This window comes from Macrotis lagotis, chromosome 5, assembly GCF_037893015.1.
Source record: "Macrotis lagotis isolate mMagLag1 chromosome 5, bilby.v1.9.chrom.fasta, whole genome shotgun sequence".
NCBI classification, from domain to species: Eukaryota; Metazoa; Chordata; class Mammalia; order Peramelemorphia; family Peramelidae; genus Macrotis; species Macrotis lagotis.
In genome coordinates, this window is record NC_133662.1 from 86383313 (window position 1) to 86407895 (window position 24583).

Genomic DNA, 24583 nt, shown 5'->3' on the forward strand with positions numbered 1-24583 from the left:
CTATGACTATTGTTTTTGTTAAGTAGAATGAATAAAGAAAACTTGGAAGCATCTAGATGACAATAAATTAGGTTGAAGATTTTTTTTTTAACTGAGAAACATGAATGTAATGGAATATTATAGTATCATTAGAATTGATGAATATTGGGGCAGCTAGGTGTCACAGTGAATAGAGCACTGGCCCTGGAGTCAGGAGGATCTGAGTTCAAAAGTGACCTCAGATATTAAACAATTACCTAGCTGTGTGACCTTTGGCAAGTCCCTTAACCCCATTGACTTGCAAACCTAAAAAGAAAATTTTAAAGTAGAATTGATGAATATATGAATATTAAAAACAAAAAGTAAAATAGAAAGATTTACAATAATTGATTCAAAATAAAAGGTTAAGAAAATAATAAGCACAATGACTATGACAAGGTAAATTGAAAAATATAAAAATGACCACCATGCAAATAACAAAAGTGATTGTTATAAGCATAAAGATAAGTTTGATCTCACAGAAGATATGATAAAATGAATTTCCTTCTCTTCCTTGAAAAGCTGGAGGAATATAGGTGTACAACACTGCATATGTTGTCAGCATCATTTGATATTAAATATTGTTTTGTTTTGAACTTTCTTTTTTTCATCTTTTTTCTTTCAGTTATGTGAGGAAAGAAGAAAAGGAATATATTTAGAAATAAAATTAATGTTTACATGAAAATACTTTTTTGAAAAAAAATCAAAAATATTATTTTAGTCTGTCCTATTAGATAAAAGATTGAAATTAATTTTTTAAAGTTAATGACTTTTTAATTAATCAAGCATTTATTCTTTCTATTTCTACCTCCTCCTCCTAATGACAAAACGGAATCAATAGACTTCGAAGGATAATTTCATTTTAAGTAGTTTTTTCCAACTTTAGGTAAAATAATTTTTAAAATTCATTTTATGTAAAATTTTGAGCTCCAACATTTTTTCTCCTTCCATTTCTTCTACCCTCCATAAGACAGTAAGAAATTTGATAAAGTTTATATATTTGCAGTCTTATAAAACATATATCCATATCAATCATGCTATGAAAGAAAAAATGCAACAAAAAGGAAAAATCCTGAAAGAAATAATAAAGTGAAAATACTATACTTCCAACTGTATTTAGACTATGTCAGACCTTTCATTGAATATGGATAGCATTTTCAAACACAACTGTTTTGGACATGTCAGATAAGTAATTTCAAAAAGTGATTTTTCCATGTTTGTTTGTATTTAACTCTTAGAGTTCTATAGTTAGTTATTTCTGTTCACTTGTTCAATTGAGTCCAACTATTCCTGATTACATTGGTGATAGAGCATCAGGTCCTTCTATCCATTACTATCTCCTGAAGGTTATCCAAGTTCATGTTCATTGATTTCATGAAATTATGTGCCCAACTCTTCCTATGCCCTTCTCTCCTTTTTATCGTCATTCTTTCCCAATATCAAAGTCTTTTCCAATGAGTTCTTTCTTCTCATTAAGTGGATATAGTGCTTAAATTTCAGTTTTATTATTTGACCTTCCAGTGAATGATATCTACTGATTTCATGTTATTGTGCAAGGAACTCTCAAAAGTATTCTCTAGTATGATAATTTGAAAAGATCAACTCTTTGACATTTAGCTTTCTTTATAGTTTAGCATTCACATCTATACATTATTATTGGAAAAGAACAACAGTAACATAGATATAATTATACAGACATTGGTCAGCAAGGTGATATCTGTTTTTTTTTTTTTTGTATGCTGTCCAAATTTGCTTAGATTTTTTTTTCCAAGGAGAAGTGGCTTTTAATTTCATGAATGCCCTTACCATCTGCTATGATCTTTGAGCCCAAGGATATAAAATCTGACCACGCTTTGATTTCTTCAACCTCTATTTGCAAGGAAATAATTGGAATACCTGCCCTGCTTTTACATTTTTGATATTGTTTCAAGGAAACTTTCACCCTTTTCAAGAGAATTTTTAATTCCTCTTCATTTTGTACTATTAGAGTAGTTTTGTCTGTATATATGAGATTGTTATTTCTCCCAGTTAGCTTAATTCTGATTTTTAATTCATCTAGCCTGGCATTTCATGTAATTTACTCTTCAAATAAGTTAAATAAGTAAGATGACAATACACATCCTCATTATCTGCCTTTTTCAATCTGAAAGCAGTTGTTCCATTTTAGGATTGAACTAAGGTTCCTCAGAAGGCACATAAGCTGATCTGACATCTTTCTCTCATTTTATGGTGATTCGCACAGAGAAAGGCTTTATAGTAGACAATGAATCAGAGGTAGATTTTTTTATTTTTGCTTTTTTGGAACTTTCTTGCTTTCTCCATAATCAAGCAAATGTGGACAATTTGGTCTTGAATTTCTCTGCTTCTTCAAAAACGAGTCTACTCTTCTGGCAATTCTTGGTAAATATATTAATGAATAATAACTTGGAGTATCTCAAGCCTAATCTTGCTGAAATATAAAATGAGTGCAATTGTTTGGTAGTTTATTATTTAGCATTTTACTTCTATAGAACTGGGACATAAAACAATTTATTACAATTCAATGGACACTACTGAGTTTTCTAAATACTGAGTGGAATACTTTAACAACATTATCTTTTAGAATTTTAAATATCTAAGCTAGAAATCTGTCACCACCATCTAGTGTTAGAAATGTTTCCCAGGACCCACTGGATTCCATTTTTTTCAATACATATTTTATTTGTTTTCCAATTATGTACAATAGTAGTTTGTACCTATCATTTTTGTAATGTTTTGAATTTTCCAGTGTTCCCTGACCCTCTCTTCCCTCCCCTACCAGCCCCCGCAGAAGGTAGTCTGATAATCTTTACATTGTTTCCATACTATACATTGATCAAAATTGAATGTGTTGAGAAAAAAAATCATATCCTTGATGAAAAACTAAATTATTAGAGATAGCAAAATTATGTAGTACATAAGACAATTTTTTAAATTGAAGATAATAGTCTTTGGTCTTTGTTTAAATTCCACAATTCTTTCTTCGGATATAGATGGCATTCTCTATCACATATACCCTAAAATTCTTACTGATTATTGCACTGATGGAATGAGCAAGAACATTAAGGTTGATAATCAACCCCATGTTGCTGTTAGGTTGTACAAGGTTCTTCTGCTTCTGCTCATCTCACTCAGCATCAGTTATAAAATCACAATTTGTCCTACCATTCCCCAACTGATGGACATTCACTTGATCTCTGATTCTTTGCTTCTACAAACAGAGCTACTGAATTTTTATACAAGTGATATTTTAACCCTTTTTCATGATCTTTTTAGGGTATAGACCTAATAATGGTATTTCTGGATTAAAGAGTATGCACATTTTTATTGCCCTTTGGGTTCAATTCCAAATTGATCTCCAGAAAGGTTGGATGAGTTTACAGCTCCACCAACAATTTATTAGTGTCCCAGATTTCTCACATTCCTTCCAACATTGCTCATTGCACTGAACTCCATTCTCCAGGATGTCTGGTTTTAGGTCAATAACTAAACCCTTTAATATCAGTGATGTTAAGATTTTTTGTATAGTTTATCTATATGTTCTTGCCACCTCCTCTGTTTCTCTTAAGTCCTTATTATGCTCGTCTTTGACAATGTCAATTTTAAGTCAAATATTCTCTTCATATCCCTAATATTACTTGAAGAATATCATATCTTTTCCAATCTATTTCTTTTCTTTTCTTTCTTTGCTTTGCTCATTTAAGAAAACCTCTCCTTGCTATAATTCCCTGGATTTCTTTATTCTGATGGCTCTATCTTTTTCCTTTGTCCTTTACCTTTCACTTTCTTTCTTAACTCCAATAATTGAAGAATTTGCGCAGCCTTCTTCAAAGTTGACATATCTCAGCTCAGAACCAATTTTACTAAATGTTCCTTGTGAGCTACAGGAGGAAATATGAACACCACTATACATATACACACACACACACATATATATATATATATATATATATATATATATATATATATATATATATATATATATATATATGTGTATATATATATATATATTTACATATATGTGGGTGCATTTGCACAAGCGTTTGTTTATATTATTTATGACTAATTTCTTTCTGCTAATTAACCTCTCTGAACCATAAAATACAGTCCTATGTCTGTCATTATCACATTGTTTCACATTTCTAGCTTCATCTGCTACCCTTTTTATACTTTGTGATGCAAGCAAACTGTTGTACTCACTGACTGCTGGAATAACTATGTACTCTCCTATATCTGTATGTTTCCTCACCGAATCCCCTTTTTTCTGACAAATCTCAGAATATAAGGAAATTACTAGGTGGTGCAGTGGATAGAGCACTGCTCTTGGAGTCAGGAGGACTGGAATTGGAATCTGACCTCAGATACTTGACTCTTACTATATATGTGACCTTGGGCAAGTAAGCCTGATTGCCTCCTATCCAGGACCATCTCCAGTCATTTTGATTCATATCTAAACACTGAATCCAGATGGCTCCAGAGGAGAAAATGAAGCTGGTGACATAGTACAGCACCCCCCTCACTCAAATTCATCTCATATGCTTATTCTGGCATCACCTCTTTGATGTCGTGGTCTTCTTTGAAAATGAAGGACAAAATATTAATTACTAATGTTAAAATCAAATGACTCTTCTTTCAAGAAAACTTGAGTTATTTCAGTGGTTGGTAATCACTTCCTTCTTGAGAGTTAATTTTATATGCTGGTTTGTTTTGAATATATTTCATAAATTTATGAAATATTTTAAGTTACAATTAAGTATATGTTTTCATCTTACTAATCAATAAACATATATTATGCAATTACCTAATGCTTGTTACCTTTCTATCCTCATTAGTGTGATAAGTACTGAAACAAACAATGAAAAATATTGAGTCTTTATCTTCACGGAGTTCACAATCTAGTCAAAAAAGAGATGGATTATTATGCATTAGGAACATCAAGAACACCAATTTGAGTAGAGGATGGAATATGAAAAGGATAATAAATTTATTATGTACAAGAGAAGAACATAATCAGGTGTATTATGAAGATTACTCAACAAACCCTTTCAAGTCTTTTTGTAGAAGTAAAAATTTTCATAAATTTGGAAATATATTTGACCCTAATCGTTCATCTGGAATTAGAGGTTCTAAAAGATCAGAACCAGATTGGTTGGTGATTGCAATAACTGAATGAAAGAGTGAACATGAATTATTGTTAAATAATAATAATAATAGCTAGTATCTATATAGTGCTTTAAGATTTATAAATGCTATCTCATTTGATTTTTTACAACAACTCTTTAAGAAAGGCACTTTTATTATCTACACTTTCTAAATGAGAGAATCACCTTATAGTGGTTTGGTGACTTGCTCCACAATATCTAGGGCACAATTTGAACTCAGATACTCCTAATTCACAGTTCAGCTTCTTTTGTGTTGTCTAACTTCCTTTTACTTTAGATAGTCTGTGGCTATTGGATTGCATGTGTGCTTTATAATTCCAAAACTGGGGAACAATTTTGTGTTTTCTTCTACTGGTTCTTCTGAGAGCATGTTTAATAAGTGGATCTTTTCTGGAGATAGTCTGCATGCAGAAATTGTTGTATAACGTGAAAATGTGTCATCAATGTCCAAACATCATTTTGTTTATTCAAAATAAATTTTATCATCATGCTCAGCCTAATAGTAGTTGGTTGCACTAAGTTCATCACAATTCCTTTATTTTCTCCCCAGATATGTTTTAGAAAACATTTGTTATATTAGTAAATGGGGACAGCCCATAGATGCAGATTGACTGGTCTGTTTCAATGTCTGAAACATTTTTATTTGAACAGAAGCTTTTGAAAAATAAGAACTGTTTAATTCTTTCTATTGATTTTTGCATATTCTAATAGAGTTCACAACAATTAGTAGATATTTATTATATAATTGATGACTGATTGATTGATTTATGAATTTAACCAGTGACCTTAATGCTCTTGGTAACTGAGTTAATTGTCCTGCTCTATTTTTTGCTTCCAAAGTAACAATACTTCTTTCATATTGTCTCTGACAGGTGCTGAGCAAAGAAATTTTCCCTAATCTAAGACATTAAATGAAACTACTCTGTTCTCCTTATTCTTTCCTTCAAAAGCATCAGACCTAAGGAAGAGCTTCCTGAGTGGGCTCTTATATCTAGGTGTCTAAAAAGAAACACCACTGGCATATCTGCTTCTCAATGTCCCTGAAAAGAGACTTGCAACTGTTACTCTATTTTTGTCTCATATTCCCAGAAGACTTAAGATATGGAAATAGATGTGTGTAATCATAGATTTCCCCAACTGTTGGGTATTTCATTGTGTGACTGCACAGTTCCTGGTTATATTATGTCTAAGTAAAATATGATGTCCTAGTTTTCTGGCTGCCAAGTCTCAACTCCAGTTTAGCTTGATAAATGTGCAATGGTTTCCAAGCACTGCATGACTGGTATCTGTGGATTGGAAAATGATGAGCCCATATTGTTTTTAAATCTATGGAGGTGCTATTCAAAGGTGCCTCAGTGAATTTTGCAATGAAAACCTATAAAGCACTGGCTGTATTGCCTGGTTCATTTATGAACAAATATGGGTAAGCTGACTGCCGAATAGAAGGAAGATATTAATGAATCATTCCCCAATGATGTACTGGTTACCCAGAGGACTGCGAAATGAATCATATGACCTATTTTTAATTAAAAAATGCATTTTAAATGAATTATTTATGAACACATACAGCTGTAACCTTGATAATATTAAACTGTTCTGGGTTGTTGAAAGGTATCTCCTAGCAGTGATTGTTCCTAGTCACACATGCAGAATATATTAATAGTTTCTACTGAAAATATTAAAGTCTCTGAAGAAGTAGCAATAAATGAGCCCCATCACTGGACATTGCCTTATTTCCATAGCCAAGTCACCAGAGATTTGGGCAGATGTTTGTGTATTGGCTTGGAGTTCTTATTTATACTTGGTAAATGTTTAAGGTTATTTGATTCAATCATTATAATTTAAACATTTTCCTTCTAACAAACGAGGACAACTGCTAAACGCAATAGATGCCCATTCCTTTTTCCCAATAGGCTCCTCTAATCTAATTCTAGTCCCAGGGTTGGGTTCAATCTTGGGACTCTAATTAGAGACATTAAACTGGCCTCTAAAGAGAGGGATTAGGCTACATTTTTTCTCAGACCTTTGCTTATTAAACCCAAACCCCTTTATCCTGTGGACTATTTATTTATAGATTAGATTTAACTCAAGTACACTATTTCCCTCTAAAGAAGGAAGTGGAAAGGTACTCATTATACTCAGGTATGGTACAAGTATTTTCTCTACACAAAAAAGAAATGTTAAAACCCCAAAAACACTCAGAAGTCTTTATTGATAGCAAGGCATAAACCAAATCAGCAGTAGTATTGACTAAAATTGTACCTGTTCAGGAGACTGATAATTAAGAAAACATTTAAATATTAAGCCATTTGTTCATCCATTTGCACATTTATATTTATAAATTACAAAATTTCGTTCCACCCTCTCTTCCCATCCTCCTCCCTTCAGTGGTGAACAGTCAGGTTAGCATTGTACATATATATTTTGATAAACATATTTACAAATTAGTACTTTTTGGTATGAGGAATTAGGATTAAGGAAAAAAGATAAATAAGAGGTAATTTTCATAAAGTATTCATCAGATTTGGAAGGGGTTGTTTTTGTATTTTGTTTTGTTTTCCTTCTTCTGGATGGGGATAATATAGTCCATAGCTTGTCAAATACAGTTGTTCTAGCTCGCTGGACTGCTGAGAGGAGTTGCTTCCATCAAGATTTTTCATTTCATAATACTTTTGTTGATGTGTACATTGTTCTTTTGGTTCTATTCCCTTCCCTCAGCATCAGATCCCATAAGTCATTCCATGAACTATTCCATAGTATTCATGTACCATAACTTGTTTAGTCATTCCTTAATTGATGGACATCCCCTCATTTTCCATTTCTTTGCCACAACAAAAATAAGCAACTATGAATATTTTGGAACATGTAGGACTTTTCCCTTTTTTATAATTTCTTCTGGATATAGACATAGAATTGGAATTGCTGGGTCAAAGGGTATCAATAGTTTTATTGCTCTTTGGGCATAGTTCCATATTTCTCTCCAGAAAGGTTGAATCCATTCACGACTCAATCAGCAATGCATCAATGTTTCAATCCTCTCACAACCTCTCCAACATTGATCATTTTCACTTTTCTCATCTTGGCCAATCTAATAGGTGTGAGATGATACCTCACTGTTGTTTTAATTTCATTTATCTAATCAATATTGATTTGGAGCATTTTTTCATGTGATTATATATAGTTTAAATTGTTTCATTTGAAAGCTGTGTATTCATATCCTTTGATCATTTATCAGTTGGGGAATGATTTGTGACCTTATAAAAAGATGCTTTATATTTTTCACTTGACTCTGTATTGTCCTTTTCAAAATCAGGAAGGTCAAGTCAGGCACTGACTTCTAACAATAGTGGTTCACTTTTCTGATGGAGAAACTTCTTTTGCTAAAGTCAGTTTTGCTCACTGGATGTAGGACTTCTTCATCCCTTGACCTCACAATTTTACCCATCAACTTGGGCACATTCAACTGAGAAATGCTATTGGATTACCAGTTGAGGAACGGACACCCAGAATTAAAAAATAGTATCAGAAAACCCAGTTAAAGTTAACCTTTTAAAGTTTATGCCCAATTTGGATACTGGCACGAGGTTGAGGAAAGAAATAAAATTAATGTTCCCATCCTTGTCATGGGGGGGGTGTATAAAGACAGAGGTATAGAGTAAACTAATTTCTATTATTAAACATTTTAAGCCAGAGTCTGAACCTGAAATTATCTTATCCCTTAGCTGACCTGTCCTTCCTTTTCTGTTGTTGTTTCCAGGTAGGCAGAGGAATAAGGAATCACTTGTAGTTTTCCATGTCATACAAAAATGTCAAATCCACTAGGGTCAACCTAAAACAAAAACAACCATTCCAAGTGTGTTGCATGGAATGTAATTTTATTAAGCACCAAACAGAGATATAGTCAATGAATCATGCTTTATTTTTAGATAAATTTCACTAAGGAAACTTTCTATTATATATTTCCCCAGAAAAAGTTCCCAGTCATATCTATCCTTGACATACTGTACAATCTTAATAAATCTAGATCTATTTCAGTCTTTCTAACTAAAAAAATTCTTGCCCCTTCATAGACTTTATAAACATAGTTTAATGAAGTCCAAGACCATATCTTCAATGTTTTGATATCCCAGCCCCAATCTTTGACCAGATTTAGCACAGTGCTATATATTTAATGTATATTTTAAAACAATGGCTTATAATATCATGGATTTGAAAACTCAGAAAATAAAATTTTCAATAATTTTTTTCTTGTTAAATAATCATTAGATTGTTGTCTGAAGTCCATAGAGTTTAAGTGTTTTATCCAGAGCCACACATCCAACAAGTCTCATGGTAGAGTTCGGAGTAACAGAGATTTGATTTCCAATATCCCTGACTAATATAAGGTAGGGTACTCTCAATATTGTATGATTTCTCAATGGTTAATGGATATTATTAAATTAATTAACAAATAGATGAAAATAAATGAATTTATGCACTTGGGGATCAATAATCATTTGTTCTTAGATATTGAACTCACCCTTTAGTTTCAACAAGCATCCTTTTCTATATATTGAACTCTCACCCTTTCTAATAATTAAGGAACTATTTATTTACTTTACTTTTGCAGTCTTCTGAAAGTGTCATACAAAAATTTAGTTAATCCTATCTTAACAAACATGAAACATTTATATTATTTTTATTTCTATAATAAAATAGTCAAATTATAGAAGCACAACTCTGAGGCATAATGGTTGGAAAAAAATAGTCCTCTATTTAAGGATATTTAAGTTTTTATGAAGAATAAGGATATAAAGGGTAGGAAGGAGAGATGAAAAATTGAAAACAATGGATAATGATAAGTTTATAGGCTCTTTTTGTATCATATCACCAAATGCTACCCTCCTCTTTTTCCTTTCATATCAGTTTAATAGAGCTTTTACCAAAAAATTCTATGGAGAAAGATAAGAGGAGAAACCTGATTCATTCACTAGACTCTTAGAAGTGAAATTCAATGATACACTTTAGAAGCAGAATATTTTCAAACTACGGTTTTGTGGGTAAGAATCGCTGCAAAAATTAAATAAACAATATTTACACATTTATTCTCCATGACAACATAATCAAAATATTTATTGTTCAACAATATGTCTATTTGAGTTGCTTGTAAACTTATCATTCTATTGTGCTTAGTACAGAGACTAGCTAGTATGGCTGGACTTGCACTACCCCTAGAATATCCAATCTGTGAAAAGGTCAGTTCACTTTTCTAGTGAGAACATTGAACGTTATTTATGAAATTTTAATTTCCTTAAAATATCATGAGATACTTCTCTTCAAAGTTGAAAAAATTAAATTTGATGATTTATAGTAATTTACTATTTATAAACAGCATATTTTGGTCTTCCTATCTTTCACAACATTTTTGTACTAAAAATGCTATGAATTAGTTAAAGTTTCCCTTTGCTTTCTTGGAATCTTATGTGATTTTTTCATTTCTTTATAGATTAATCTTTATTTTTTTATGCTGAAATTGGAGCATGTTACCAGCTTACTCAATTTTTTTTCCCAAATTCCTTTCCAACTTTTTTTCAATTTGTACTATATGATTCATTTTGTTCAGTGTCAATGTTTTACAAGTTCTCCACAACCTGGATCTCAAACATCCAGATAGGTAGCTTTAATAGTTTTTAAATTATTTTTCTGTCATAATCTTAAGATTTCACATCATATGGAAATCAGTGATGTTTTGTTTTCTTCTAGGGATTTGTGCTTTCATCAGAATTGATTTACTATTGAAATTACTGTTGAAGCCATGTACCTTAGTAAATGTCACTTAGGAATTAAGTTGCCAAGACCAAATAAATTTTTCAACTGATAGCAAATTTTCTGATGTTGAGCCTCTAGAATTTGAGGTCATAACACATATACTCCATCACCAGAAGAATATTCAAATCTCTTCTAGCTCAGAAACCACACTAGAGCATTTATTCTACTCAAAGAGCTTTTGAACATCAAAGATCACTTCCATGCCATAGAAGAGTGCAGTGTAGAGTAGAAATTTTAAGGATAAAATAAAATTGTAACTGATGAACAAAATTCTTTGTTTCTTTTGACTTATTTCATAATATTTTAAACATAAAGACAGTTTTCAACTGAAATAGTATAAGCCCTTCTATATCCACTTCCTACTTATATAGAGAAGGAGTAAAAGATGATTTATTTGGCAAACTATTTCCTTTGGGAAAGTTCATATATATGATGTGACCAAATTGATTTTTCAATATAAGTTGACTTTAATTTGTTGCTCAGTAATAATTTTATCTATGGAGAGAGTCTAAAACAAATGGATTTAAAACCAATGAAATGCAAAACAAATTCAATGACTACTCTGGCTAGTAGGAAAAAATATTAAAATATTCTTGGTTAAGCATAATTTTGCTTTATTCTTTTTGGCAAGAGTAATTCCTGTCTTATGAATGAAGTTGACTACCAGAAGAAAATAAAGGAGAAAACAAAACACACAGAATTTTAGTATTAGTAGACAACATAATTAAATATTATTTATTTAATAATTAAAATAGTTTACAACATATATAAATACATATAATCATATTGGACTGTATAATGTCTGATTTCCTAACGGTCTTTTAAAAATTCTACCAATACATGTGGACTATTAATATTTTTTTAGGAGTGATATTAGCTTAACAATGAAGGGTAGACTAAAGACAATGCAATGCTCTAGCTGCTGTCAAGAAGTTTGAGAAGTGAAGCAAGGTTTTTAAAATCATTGGGCTGTAAGCAGCCAAAATATAAAACAAAAGAAAGCAAATCAAGCCATTTGAAGCAAAACAACACAAAAACAAAAATTCTAGATGTAACACTTTTCTGCTTTCAGAACCATGTGGTTATGAAAATCCAACACTGAAACTGAATAGTAATATCCTCTGATGATGTTTGTCCTTTGTTTTCAAAGAAGATCATGACATCAGGGACATGATGCCATGACAAGCACATGAATTGGAATTGAGTGAGGAGATGCTGTGTTAAGTCCCCAATCACACTTTATCCTCCAGAGCCATCTGGATCCAGTGGCCAGATATGAATCAGGATGACTGGAGATGGCCGTGGATGCGAGACAATTAAGGTTAAGTTACTTGACCAGGGTCACAAAATTGAAATGTATCAGAGGCCAAATTTGAACTGAAATCATCCTGACTCCAGCCCCAGCACTTTATTCAATCACCTCTCTCTTCCAGACTTCAAGTATCTAAGGCTGGATTAGATCTTCTACCCTCCTGATATCAAGGTCAGTACTCTATACACTCTGCTGTCTAGCTGCCCTTAAGACCTCTGATAAATGAGAAGCCCCTATATTCTGAAGTAGAATTGTAGAATTCTACGCAAAATTGAACTTCTGAGTCTACCTAGTCTTATTTGTACCACAACTGGGATCTCCTTCACAAAATGTTAGAGAAGTCATCCAGTCAATTCATTCCACTTTAGGGAAATTATGATTTCTTTGGAAATGTTTTTCTCATATGAAGACTAAATCTACTCTTCAATTCAATTAATGTCCTAAATACTCACTATTTTTAAGATAATTCCATAAATCCTGAGCAAATGAAATAGATATGAAATAATTTCTAAAGTCTTGGTCCACGAAAAGCAACTTTAAGAATTGTTCTAAATAGTATCCTTTTGAATGTAAACATATTTAATGTTTCCTCTAAATCTTCTCTTTTTCTGGCTAAATTCCCTCAGGCCTTTCATTTAAGCTACATATTTGAGAAATTCCATTTCTGCAATCCTCCTGATTATATTCAACATTTTATTTGCAGTATCTATTACCTTCTCAAAATATGGTGCATAAAAATATATTACTCATATGAATATACAGAAACTTCGTGTAGAATAAATGAATGTGATGGTTTTCAGAAGCACATCGAAATGAGACAGAAGTATCCTTGAATCTACATGCAAGAGATTTGGGGAGTAAAGCTCCAATTAGACATCACATAGAAACCAAGAAATTCTCAGTAGAGACTGTATGGAAGTGAACAGATCATGGCATTATGAACAGTGTGAGTGTTGCGCATTCTGTTTCACCTCTGGTTCTGGAAGAAGTCAAAGTTATCTAGTAGGTGAATGTGAGGAGACATTGATGGCTGGATTGAAGACTGGAAACTTACTGTTCTCCAGAGAACTACACTTCATTTCTTGTTTGGTCATTTCAATTATTCTGACTTTTATTGACTCCATTTGGGGTGTCCTTAGCAAAGATACTCGAGGTTTGCCATTTCTTTCTCCACCCCATTTTATAGATTAAGCAAACAGGGTTAACTGACTTGCCCAGAGTCACAAAGTTAACATGTATCTGAGGCCAAATTTGAACTGAAATAATCCTGACTCCAGTCCCAGTACTCTATTTGATCCATCACCTAAATACTCCAGACTTCAATTATCTACATGGTACCATTACTTCTGTTCATTAGAGCTGTAAGGAAAGGATAGAGATACTAAAAAGAGAAGGCTAACCATGTTTTTTTTTTTTTATTGAGTGCAACTGGACTTCACAATGTCTACTGGAAACATTATTCACTAAGGAAAACTGAACAGATGAGTCTTAATCACTGTACATCCCAAATTGGTGATAAATTTTCACTTGAGTGATATAAAATGCAGATGCTAAAGGACATCTTTCTCCTATTTCTTCTGTTCTGTTGTACATGAAGTCAAGAGGGTAATTCAGAGTTTACTGCTATTTGCTGTTTTAAAAACTAACAAAGGTAGCTAGATAAAGGAATGAGTATAATTTTTTCTGGTTATGTATATCAATATATGTAATTGAAAAGGAAGAGATAAAGAATACATAAAATAGCTCATGCTATGGCAGATATGAAGAGAAAGAAGTTGGGATAATATATCTAAGTCATCTGAAATCTATCCTAAATAGCACCTTGAGCCAAATAGTCTTAATGATATAAATGATTATAGTACAATATAAACCTCCTAAGTAGGTAACAAAGCACATGAATCCAGAGCACTCACCTGGGAAGAATCTTACCTATGATTAATCTGATTTTCTGGAAATTTGCTATTTATAGAAAATAGCTGAGTGATTAAATACAATAAAAATCCCATCAGAGGCAGGTGTCTCAGGAAACTTCGTTCCTATTATTTTTCTTAAGGTCAAAATATGTCCAAAAGGAATACCAAAGTTTTTTAACCAAATAAGAAAGATGATGTCCCTGGGTCAGTTTAAAAGGGTGAATTTGCCCTTAGAAGGATGGGGAGGTCCAAGAGGAGGGAAGGCATAGATTCCTCTTAACTGAATTGTCATCAAAACAATTACTGGGTATTTCTTTTGACTGCAAGACAAAAGAATTGGGAAGGCTGTGAAAGTGATGCAATAGATAGCAAGAACAAATAATGAGGGATGATAATGTCTTTCATTTATTTAATGCAACAAAGTTGATGTGTGACTTTGGAAACATGAACTCAGCTGAACCTCAAAAAATTTTTGAGGTAGGAACTTTTATCTCAATTTGTACATGAGTGAATTGAAGATTACTGAATTTGATTAACTTCATACCTCTCTAATGTGAATAATTTTGTCCCAATTCTTCTCACTTCAATCAGCTTCTGTAAATCTTTCCAGGGTTTGCTGAAATCTGCCTGCTCATGATTTCTTCCATCATATCACAACTTGTTCAAATATTCCCCAACTGATGGACATTTTCTCAATTCTCTGTTGTCAGGTAAAGAACTAATTTAAATAATTATGTACATGTTAAATCTTTTGCTTTTTTATGATATTTTTAGGATACAGATTTAGTAGTGGTATTATTGTATCAAAGAGAATGCTCAGTCACAACCTTTTGGTCATAGTTAAAAATTGCTCTCCAGGAAGGTTGGACCAATTAACAAATCCACAAAGTGTTTTAATTTCAGTTTTCCTATAATCCCTCCAACAGTGATACTCTTCTTTTTCCTCTCATAATAACCAATCTGATAGGTGTGAAGGGGTACTTCAGAATTGTTTTAATTTGTATTTCTCTTACTGATAGTGATTTATAATAAATTTTATATGATTGTTTATAGATTAAATTTCTTCATCTGGGAATAGTATGCTCATATAATTTGATCATTTATAGGTAGGGAAATTGAATTCTAAATTTGATGCAGTTCACTATGTATTTTAGGAACTATGAATTCATTGGAGAAATTTGCAGGACAAATATTTTCCTGTTCTTTGCTTTTTTCATTTATTTTTAATTTTTAATATTATTTAAATTTATATTTTTCAGATTACATGCAAAGATAGTTTTCAAAATTCATCTGTTTTAGAAGCTTTTGAGTTCCATATTTTCCTATCACCCTCCCTTTCATACCTCCTCCCCAAAGCAATGAGTAATTTGATATAGATTATAAATATGAAATAACATTGAATATATTTCCAAATTAGTCATTTTATGAAAAAAGAATTATAACAAAAGGGGAAAATGAAAAAGAAAAAATTAAACAAGTTTTTATTTTGAATTGATATTTTCATTTTCCAAATACATGTTATGAAAGTATTTTCAACATTCATCCATATGCATATGTTGTATCTTTTAAATTACAAAATTTCCATCTATCCTCCTGTCCCACCTCCCTTGCCTCAGCAGCAAATGGACAGGTTAATATTGTACATAAATATTTTTAATAAAATTCAATATAGATTAGTCATTTTCAGTATGAGGAATTAGGATGAAAGGAAATGATTTTTATAAAGTATTCACCAGATTCTGAAGGGTTTCTTCTTTTTTCCCTTGCTCTGAATATGGAAAACATTATCCAAAGATAGTCTAATATGGTAGTCCTAGCTCTTTAAACTGCTGAGAAGAGCTGCTTCCAACAAGGTTGATCATCTCATAATATTGGGGGGTTTTTTAAGGTTTTTGCAAGGCCACACAGCTAGGCAATTATTACATATTTGAGGCCAGATTTGAACTCAGGAACTCAGAACTCCAGGGCCGTGCTCTATCCACTGTGCCACCTAGCCAACCCCTATAATATTGTTGTTAATGGGTACATTGTGCTCTTGGTTCTACTCCCTTTGCTCAGCATCACATCCTGTAAGTCATTCCATGCTTCTCGGCAGTCTGATGATTTATGGTTGTTTATAGAATAATAATATTCAATAGTATTCATATACCATAACTTATTTAACCATTCCTCAATTGATGGGCATCCCCTCGGTTTCCAATTCTTTGCCACTACAAAAATAGCAGTTATAACTATTTTGGGACATGTGAAACTTTTCCTATTTATTATGATTTCTTCAAGAAATAGGCCTAGAACTGGAATTGCTGAGTCAAAAGGAATGCTTTTTGGGCATAGTTCCTTATTGCTTTCCACAATAGTTGGATCCTCTCACACCACCAGTGATGCATCAATGTCCCAATACACGCACAACCTCTCCATCTTGATCATTTTCCCCTTTTCTCATGTTAGCCAATCAAAATAGGTGTGAGGTGATACTTCACAGTTGTTTTAATTTTCATTTCTCCAATTTAAAATGATTTAGCACATTTTTTCATGTGATTATATATAGTTTTAAAGTCTTCATTTGAAAACTGTCTATTCATATCTTCTGACCATTTATGAATTGATGAATTATTTGTAAGCTCATAAATTTAATGAAATTCTCTATATATTTTTGAAATGAGAACTTTATCAGAACCCCTCCTTGTAAATATTATTTCCCAGGTTTCTGCTTTCCTTCTAATTTTCACAGCATTGATTTTATTAGTGCAATTTTTAAAAATTTAATATAGTCAAAAATCATTCATTTTGCAGTTTATAATGTACTCTAATTGGTCATAAATTTGTCCCCTTCTTTTGCATCTCATAATGTTGATGTGAAAATTTTTCTCTTGGATCTACTCCCTTTGCTCAACATCAGATCCTGTAATACTTGCCATACTTCTCTAGAGTCCAAACATTTATGGTTTCTTATAGAACAATAATATTCCATAGAATTCATGTACCATAATTTTTTAGCCTTTCCTCAACTGTTGGGAATCCCCTCCATTTCCTATTCTTTGCCACAAAGAAAGAGCTACTATGAATATTGTGGAACATGTAGGACTTCTTCCATTTCTTACAATTTCTTCTGGATATAGGTCTAGAATTGGAATTGTGGGGTCAAATGGTATGAACAGTTTTAATGCTCTTTGGGCATAGTTCCATGTTACTCTCATATGTCTCAATCCTCCCACAATCTCTCTAACATTGATCTTCATCTCTTTTTCTCATTTGGGCTAATCTAATAGGTGTGAGATGATGTTCAATGTAGTCTTAATTTGCATTTATCTAATCAATAGTAATTTTGATTTATGCTAATCTCTAATTCTCTAATTGTTAGTGATTTCATATTTTATATATAGCTTTAATTTCTTTCTTTGAAAACTGTTCATATTCTTTGACCATTTATCAATTAGGGAATGAATTATGACCTTATAAATGTGATGGAATTCTCTATATATGTTATAAATGAGGCATTTATCAGAAGTTCTGGTTGTGAAAATTGTTTCCCAGCTTTCTGCTTTTCTTCTAATTTTATTAATCCAAAACTTCTTTAATTTAATATAGTCAAAATCATTCATTTTGCAGTTTACAGTGCTCTATTTCTTGTTTAGTCATAAATTTATTCCTTTTCCATAGACCAGATAAAATATTTTGGGGCTATTAATTTATTTATGTATAGCTCTTTATGTCTAAATCCTGTACCCATGTTACCTTATTTAGGTATAGCTATCAATGCCTCCTTTTTGCCATACCCTTTTCTAGTTTTCCCAAACAAATTTTGTCAAATAGTGAGTTCTTATCCCAGAGGTTGATGTCTTTGTGTTTGTCAAATTGTAAATTGCTGTAGTCATTTACTGCATTTTCTTTTGAACCTATACTAAACCACTGATTCATTACTTAATTTTTTGACTAGTACTAGGCAGGTTTAATTACTGCTGCTTTATAGTATAGCTTTAAATCTGGTAGAGCTAGGCTACCTTTCGTTACATTTTTTCATCAGTTTTCTTGCTATTCTTGCCCTTTTGTAACTCCAGATGGATTTTGTTATCATTTTTCTAGCTTGGTAAAGTATTTATTTGGTGTTTTGAATGGTATGACACAGAATAAGTAATTTAATTTGGGTAGAACTGTCATTTTTATTATATTAGCTAGACCTAACCATGAGCATATGACATTTTTCCAATTATTTAGAACTGACTTTAGTTGGGTGAGGAGAGGTTTATAATTGTTTTCATATAATTTCTGGGTTTTCTTGGAGGTAAATTTCCAAGTATTTGATGTTATCTACAGTTATTTTAAATGGAATTTCTCATTCTATTTCTTGTTCTTAGGCTTTTTTGTTCATATCTAAAAATGCTGATTTATATGGGCTTATTTCATATCCTGCTATATTGCTTAATTTGTTAATCATTTCAAGGAGTTTTATAGATGATTTTCTCATGTTCCCCAGTTATAACATGATATCATGATATTACTGCTGCTAGCATTTCTAATATTATATTGAATAGTAATGGTGATAGCGGGCAGCCTTGTTTCACACCTGAATTTATTGGAAATGCTCTGAGTTAATTCCCATTAAATAAAATATTTGTTGATGGTTTTAGATACTATTTATTATTTTAAGGAAAACCCCATTTATTCCAACAATTTCTAATATTTTTAATAACAATGAATGTTGCATTTTCTCAAAAAGTTTTTCAGCATCTATTGAGATACTCATATGGTTTCTGTTGGTTCTACTGTTGATAGGTTTAATTATGTTGAGTGTTTTTCTATCCCTCTCTGTCTGGTATAAATCCACCCTGAGTATGGTGTATTAAACTAGTAATAACTTGTTGTAGTCTCCTTGCTTAAGTTTAAGATGTTTTAATCAATAGTCATTAGGGAGATTGGTCCATAATTTTCTTTGTCAGTTTTGGTTCTTCATGGTTTAGGTATAAGCACAATATTGGTGTCATAAAAAGGGTTTAGTAAAACTCCTTCCTCTCCTATTTTTAAATACTTTATGTAGAATAGGAATTAGTTGTTCCTTAAATGTTTTGAAGAATTCAATTCTAAACTCATCTGTACCTGAAGAGTTTTCTTAGGGAGTTTATTGATGACTTATTCAATTTCTTTTTCTGAAATGGTGTTAAGTAATTTATTTCCTCTTGTGCTAAACTGGACAGTTTGTATTTTTGTAAATATTCATCCATTTCATTTAAGTTGTTCAATTTGTTGACATAAAGGTTGGCATTGTAGTTCTGAATTTTCTCTTTAATTTCCTCCTCATTGGTAGTTAGTTCAACCTTTTCATTTTTGATACTAGTTATTTGGTTATCTTCTCTATTTAAATAAGGTTAACCAGAGGTTTGTCTATTTTAATGGCTTTATCATAAAACCAACTGTAATATAATTTTGAGATCAATGTTTTTTGGGGGGGTTGTTTTCTATTTCCTTTATCTCTCCCTTGCTTTTCAGAATTTCTAGTTTGGTATTTAAGTGGGGATGTTTAATTTGTTCTTTTTATAGTTTTTTTAGTTGCATACCTAATTCATTGATCTCCTCTTTCTCTATTTTATAGATATAAAAAAAGTTTTCCCTCAAAATTGCCTTGACTGCAACCTATAAATTTTGGTATGATATCTTATTATTATCATTTTCATGGATATAGTTATTAATTATTTCTATTATTTTCTGTTTTATACACCCACTATTTAAGATAGTTATTTAATTTCCAATTAATCCTTGATTTATCTTTCCATGACTCTATTGCATTTAATTTTTATTGTATCATGATCTGAGAACTTTCTATTTAATATTTCTGCCTTTTTGCACTTGATTTTAAGATTTTGGTGCCCTAGTACATGGTCAATTTTAGTGAAAATACCATGCACTGCCAAGAAAAAATATATTCTTCTCTGTCCTCATCCAGAGATCTATCATGTCTCAATTTTCTAAGATATTATTCACTTTCTTAACTTCCTTCTTGTTTATTTTGTTGTTAGAATTATCTAGCAAGTCCATTAAGGTTCATCATCAACCCCATGTTGCTGTTATATTGTACAGTGTTCTTCTGGTTGTGCTCATCTCTCTCAGCATCAGTTCATGCAAGTCTTTCCAAGCTTCTCTGAATTCCCATCCCTCCTGGTTTCTAATAGAAAATAGTGTTCCTTAAAATACATATACCACATTTTTTTCAGCCATTTACCATCTAATAGACATTCACTCAATTTCCTGTTCTTTGAGGCTGCCATGAATATTTTTGTACAAGTGATGTTTTTTTACCCTTTTCCATGATCTTTTCAGGGTATAGACCCAGTCTTTGTGCCTTTTCACCTGGTGTTATTTATCACTCAAGTACTTTCCTTCAGGTATCATCAAAAATAATTTGATTATTTATTTTCTTGATTTGCTCATATTGAGATCAAATTATCATCATAGATTGATTGCTTGATTGTTTGAAAAGCAGAATTTTCTCATATTACATCAAATTATAATTATAATGATTTTTAACTTGACCCATTTTCAAGTGTCTTTCAAGGCCACACAATTCTCCTCATGAGCCAGTCTCATTCTAAGTCAAAACATTTATTTTATGTATTATTTTTACCCCTTCCCCAAGCCAATTTTCTCTCACACAGTATATCCTCCCCTCCCCACCAGGGTACTTAATCTTTTGTTAAGTGAAGCAAGTATAAAGTCAAACCCATATTTAATTAACAACAAGAATCTTAAAGGGTCTAAATCCTGAGAGGTTTCAAAGATCTCACTTGAGAACCTTACAAATGATTGTAAGTTATGGAAGGCACTGACTGAGGATGGCCCAGTTTATGATGCCCTATTCAGACAAAGTTCTGAACTTTGTCAGCACAGGAAATAAATCGGGGGGGTCAAAATATAATGAAACATGTATGTTTAGAGTTAACATGCCTGCTTTTCATTAGGGATTTTTGTCTCAAACATAGTGATGTCTTTTTGGACCTCTTCAATGGAGAGACAAAGCCCAACTATACCCATATATTTTAAGTCCAATCTCTTCGATTATATTTGACCCTTTAATTATCTTAAGAGAAGTGAAGTTCTCAAGAATTAGAAGAGTTATAACTTCCCTTTTAGGGTTATACAATTTGATGTTCTTGATGAACATGTGTTGTTTTTTTTTTCTTTCCCTCATGCATTTACCTTTTTTATGCAACTCCTGAGTCATGTATATGACGATTGAATTCTCTGTTCTTTTTGGTATTTTTTTCAGGAAATTCTGGAAGTACTCCATTTTGTTGAATATCCACCTTTTTGCTCCTGACAGTATATGCTGAATTTTGTACAGTGGTAAATCCTAGGTTGTAATGAAAGGTTCTTTGCCCTCCAGCATATGGTATTTCAGGTCTTCTGATCCTTCAGTGATGAGGCTGAAATGTCCTGTGTCAGTCTAATTGTGTTTCCTTTCTATTTAAATTGCTTTCTTTTTGCTGCTTACGGTATTCTCTCTTTTATTTGAGAGTTCAAGAATTTGGCTATTGGTGTTTTTATCCTGGGTTTTATTTCTAAAGGAGTTCTGTGAATTATTTCAGTGGTTATATTGTTTTCTTGTTCTAGCAGATGTGGACAGTTTTCCCTTATAATTTCCTACATGAAGTTTTCTAGGTTTTTTTTTTTTGTTTTTTTTTTATTGAGGCTTCCTCTTAGTCCAATGATTTGTAGATTGCCTCTCCTGGATCTTTTTTCCAGGTCATTTTCCCCCCTAAAAGGTATTTTACATTTCCTTCAGTTTTTTCAGTCTTTGTATTTCGTTTGACGGAATCTTGCAAACTCATAGAGTCATTTGTTTCTATTTGGTCAATTCTAATTTTTTAGGGCTTTATTTTCTTCAGTTACATTTTCTGTTTTCTTTTTAAAGGTGTTTAATTCTGTGGTCAGTTTTTCATAATTTTCCTGCATGAAACTCACTTCTTTTTTTTCCATTTGTCTTCTTCCTCTCTTCTTTGGCTTTCGAATTCTTTTGTAAGCTCTTTGCTGAGCTTTTGGATTTGAGCCCAATTAATAATCTGTTTTGAGATTTTCCCTGTGAGTGATTTTTCAATAATTTATTCTTCTTTGTCTGTAAAGTAATTTTCTATAGTGAGTATTCTTTTAGCTTTTTTGCTCATCTTTGTTGTTTTAGCTCTGCTCCTGGAGTATATGGAGTATGGATCCAAGCCTTTTTCCCCCCTGCTGGTACTGGAATCTGATCATCAGTCAAAATGCTGCCTGTGTAGTCTTGGCCTTCCTTTGCAGAGATTTGTTTGCTCCTTTGTATCCAGGTTCAGACTTATTAGTGTTTTTGATTTTGTTGCCCAACTAAGTCTTGTTTTTTACCCCATTGTTCTTGGAGTATACACTTTGTTTGGAGTTGGGATTGGCTTACTATCTAGCTACCAGGACCTGTGCTGTTGTCAAATTGTCAGGACTTGGATTGCACTGTCATTAAAATACTCCTACTGGCTTTCCCACTTTCCCACCTCTAGGATTTTACTTCCCCTTTTAACCCAAAGATATAGACCTTCACTGAAGATCCTCTATGATGTCTACCATTGAAAACTTCTTTGAATCTTCTCCTTCTCTTGCTGGAATCTATAGGTGGAATGTCAAAGTAGAAACTTCATTTGTCTTTGGTAGGGAAAAAGCTCTAGGAGTATGTTTACTTCATGCCACCATGTTAGTTCCTCCCTGGAAGTCCCCAAATGAGTTTTTAAAACAAAACATGTTATGCTTTGATTTGCCTTTAAATTCCTTTATTAATTCTCTAGAAAATGATGGCATTTTTCATTACAAGTCTTTTTTTATACTTTAAAAAATATTCATTCATTTATTTTCATCCATTTGTACATGCATATTTCCAAGTTACAAATTTTCCCTTCACCCTCCTTTCCCACCCCCTTTCTCTCAGCAGGGAATAGTTAGGTTAGCATTTTACATACATATTTTGATAAATATATTTAGAAATCAGTAATTTTGGGCATGAGGATTTAGGATTAAAGGAAAAAGATATAAAAGAGATGATTTTTATAAAGTGTTCATCAGATTTGGAAGGGCTTTTTTTTTCGTTCTGTGTGTTTTGTTTTGTTTTTCTTCCTCTGGTTGGGTATAATATAGTCTATAACCAGTCAAATGCAGCTGTCTTAGCTCACTGGACTGATAAGAGAAGTTGCTTCCATCAAGGTTGTTCATCTCATAATGCTGTTTCTTTGTACATTGTTCTCTTGGCTCTGCTCCTTTCTCTCAGCATCAGATTCCATAAGCCATTCCATGCTTCTCTAAAATCTTACCATTAATGTTTTCTTATAGAACTCATATTCCATAGTATTTATGTACCATAACTTGTTTAGCCATTCCCCAAATGATGGGCATCCCCCAAATTTCCAATTCTTTGGCACTAGAAAAAAGCTGCTATGAATATTTTGGAACATGTAGGACTTTTCCCATTTTTTAAAAATTTCTTCTAGATATAGTCCTAAAATTGGAATTACTGGGTCAAAGAATATGAACAGTTTTAGTGCTCTTTGGGCTTAGTTCCATATTGCTCTCCAGAAGGGTTGGATACATTCACAACTCCACCAACAATGCATCGATGCCCCAATACTCCCACAATCTCTCCTCACAGGTCTTTTAGGATCTAGAATCACTGACCTTCTGGGAGAAACTACATACATCATAGTTGATCATCTCAAAATATTGCTGTCAATGTATAAAATATTCTCCTTTGCTCACTTCATTCTACATCAATTTAATTTAAGTGTTTCCAGGTTTTCTGAAAAGTACATGCTCATGATTTCTTTCAGAATAATGGTATTCCATTATATTCATATATATTGCAACTTATTCTGTCTTTCCCCAACAGTTGGACATCCCCTCAATTTTCAGTTCTTTAGCACCACAAAAATATTTAGCACCATATAAATATTTTTTATATGTCAGTTCTTTCCTACCTGTTATAATCTCTTAGAAGACAGAGTTGATAATGGCATTGCTGGATCAAAGGATATATAGAGTTTTTTATAGCCCTTTGGACATCAGTCCTAAATGCTCCCCAGAATGGTTGGTTACAATTCCACCAAAAAGTCGTTAGTATATCAGTTTTTACACAACCTCTCCAATACTGATCACTTTGCTTTTTTATCATACCAGTCAATTTAATAGCTCTTTTAATTTATATTTCTTTTAATTTACAAATAATTCACATTTAAAAGAGGCAATACCTCTTTTAATTTACATTTCTGTAATAAATATTTCTGTAGATATTTTTTCTTATGACCAAGAAAACTTAAATTTCTATATGTTAAGGTTATCTATTCATATTTTGATCATTT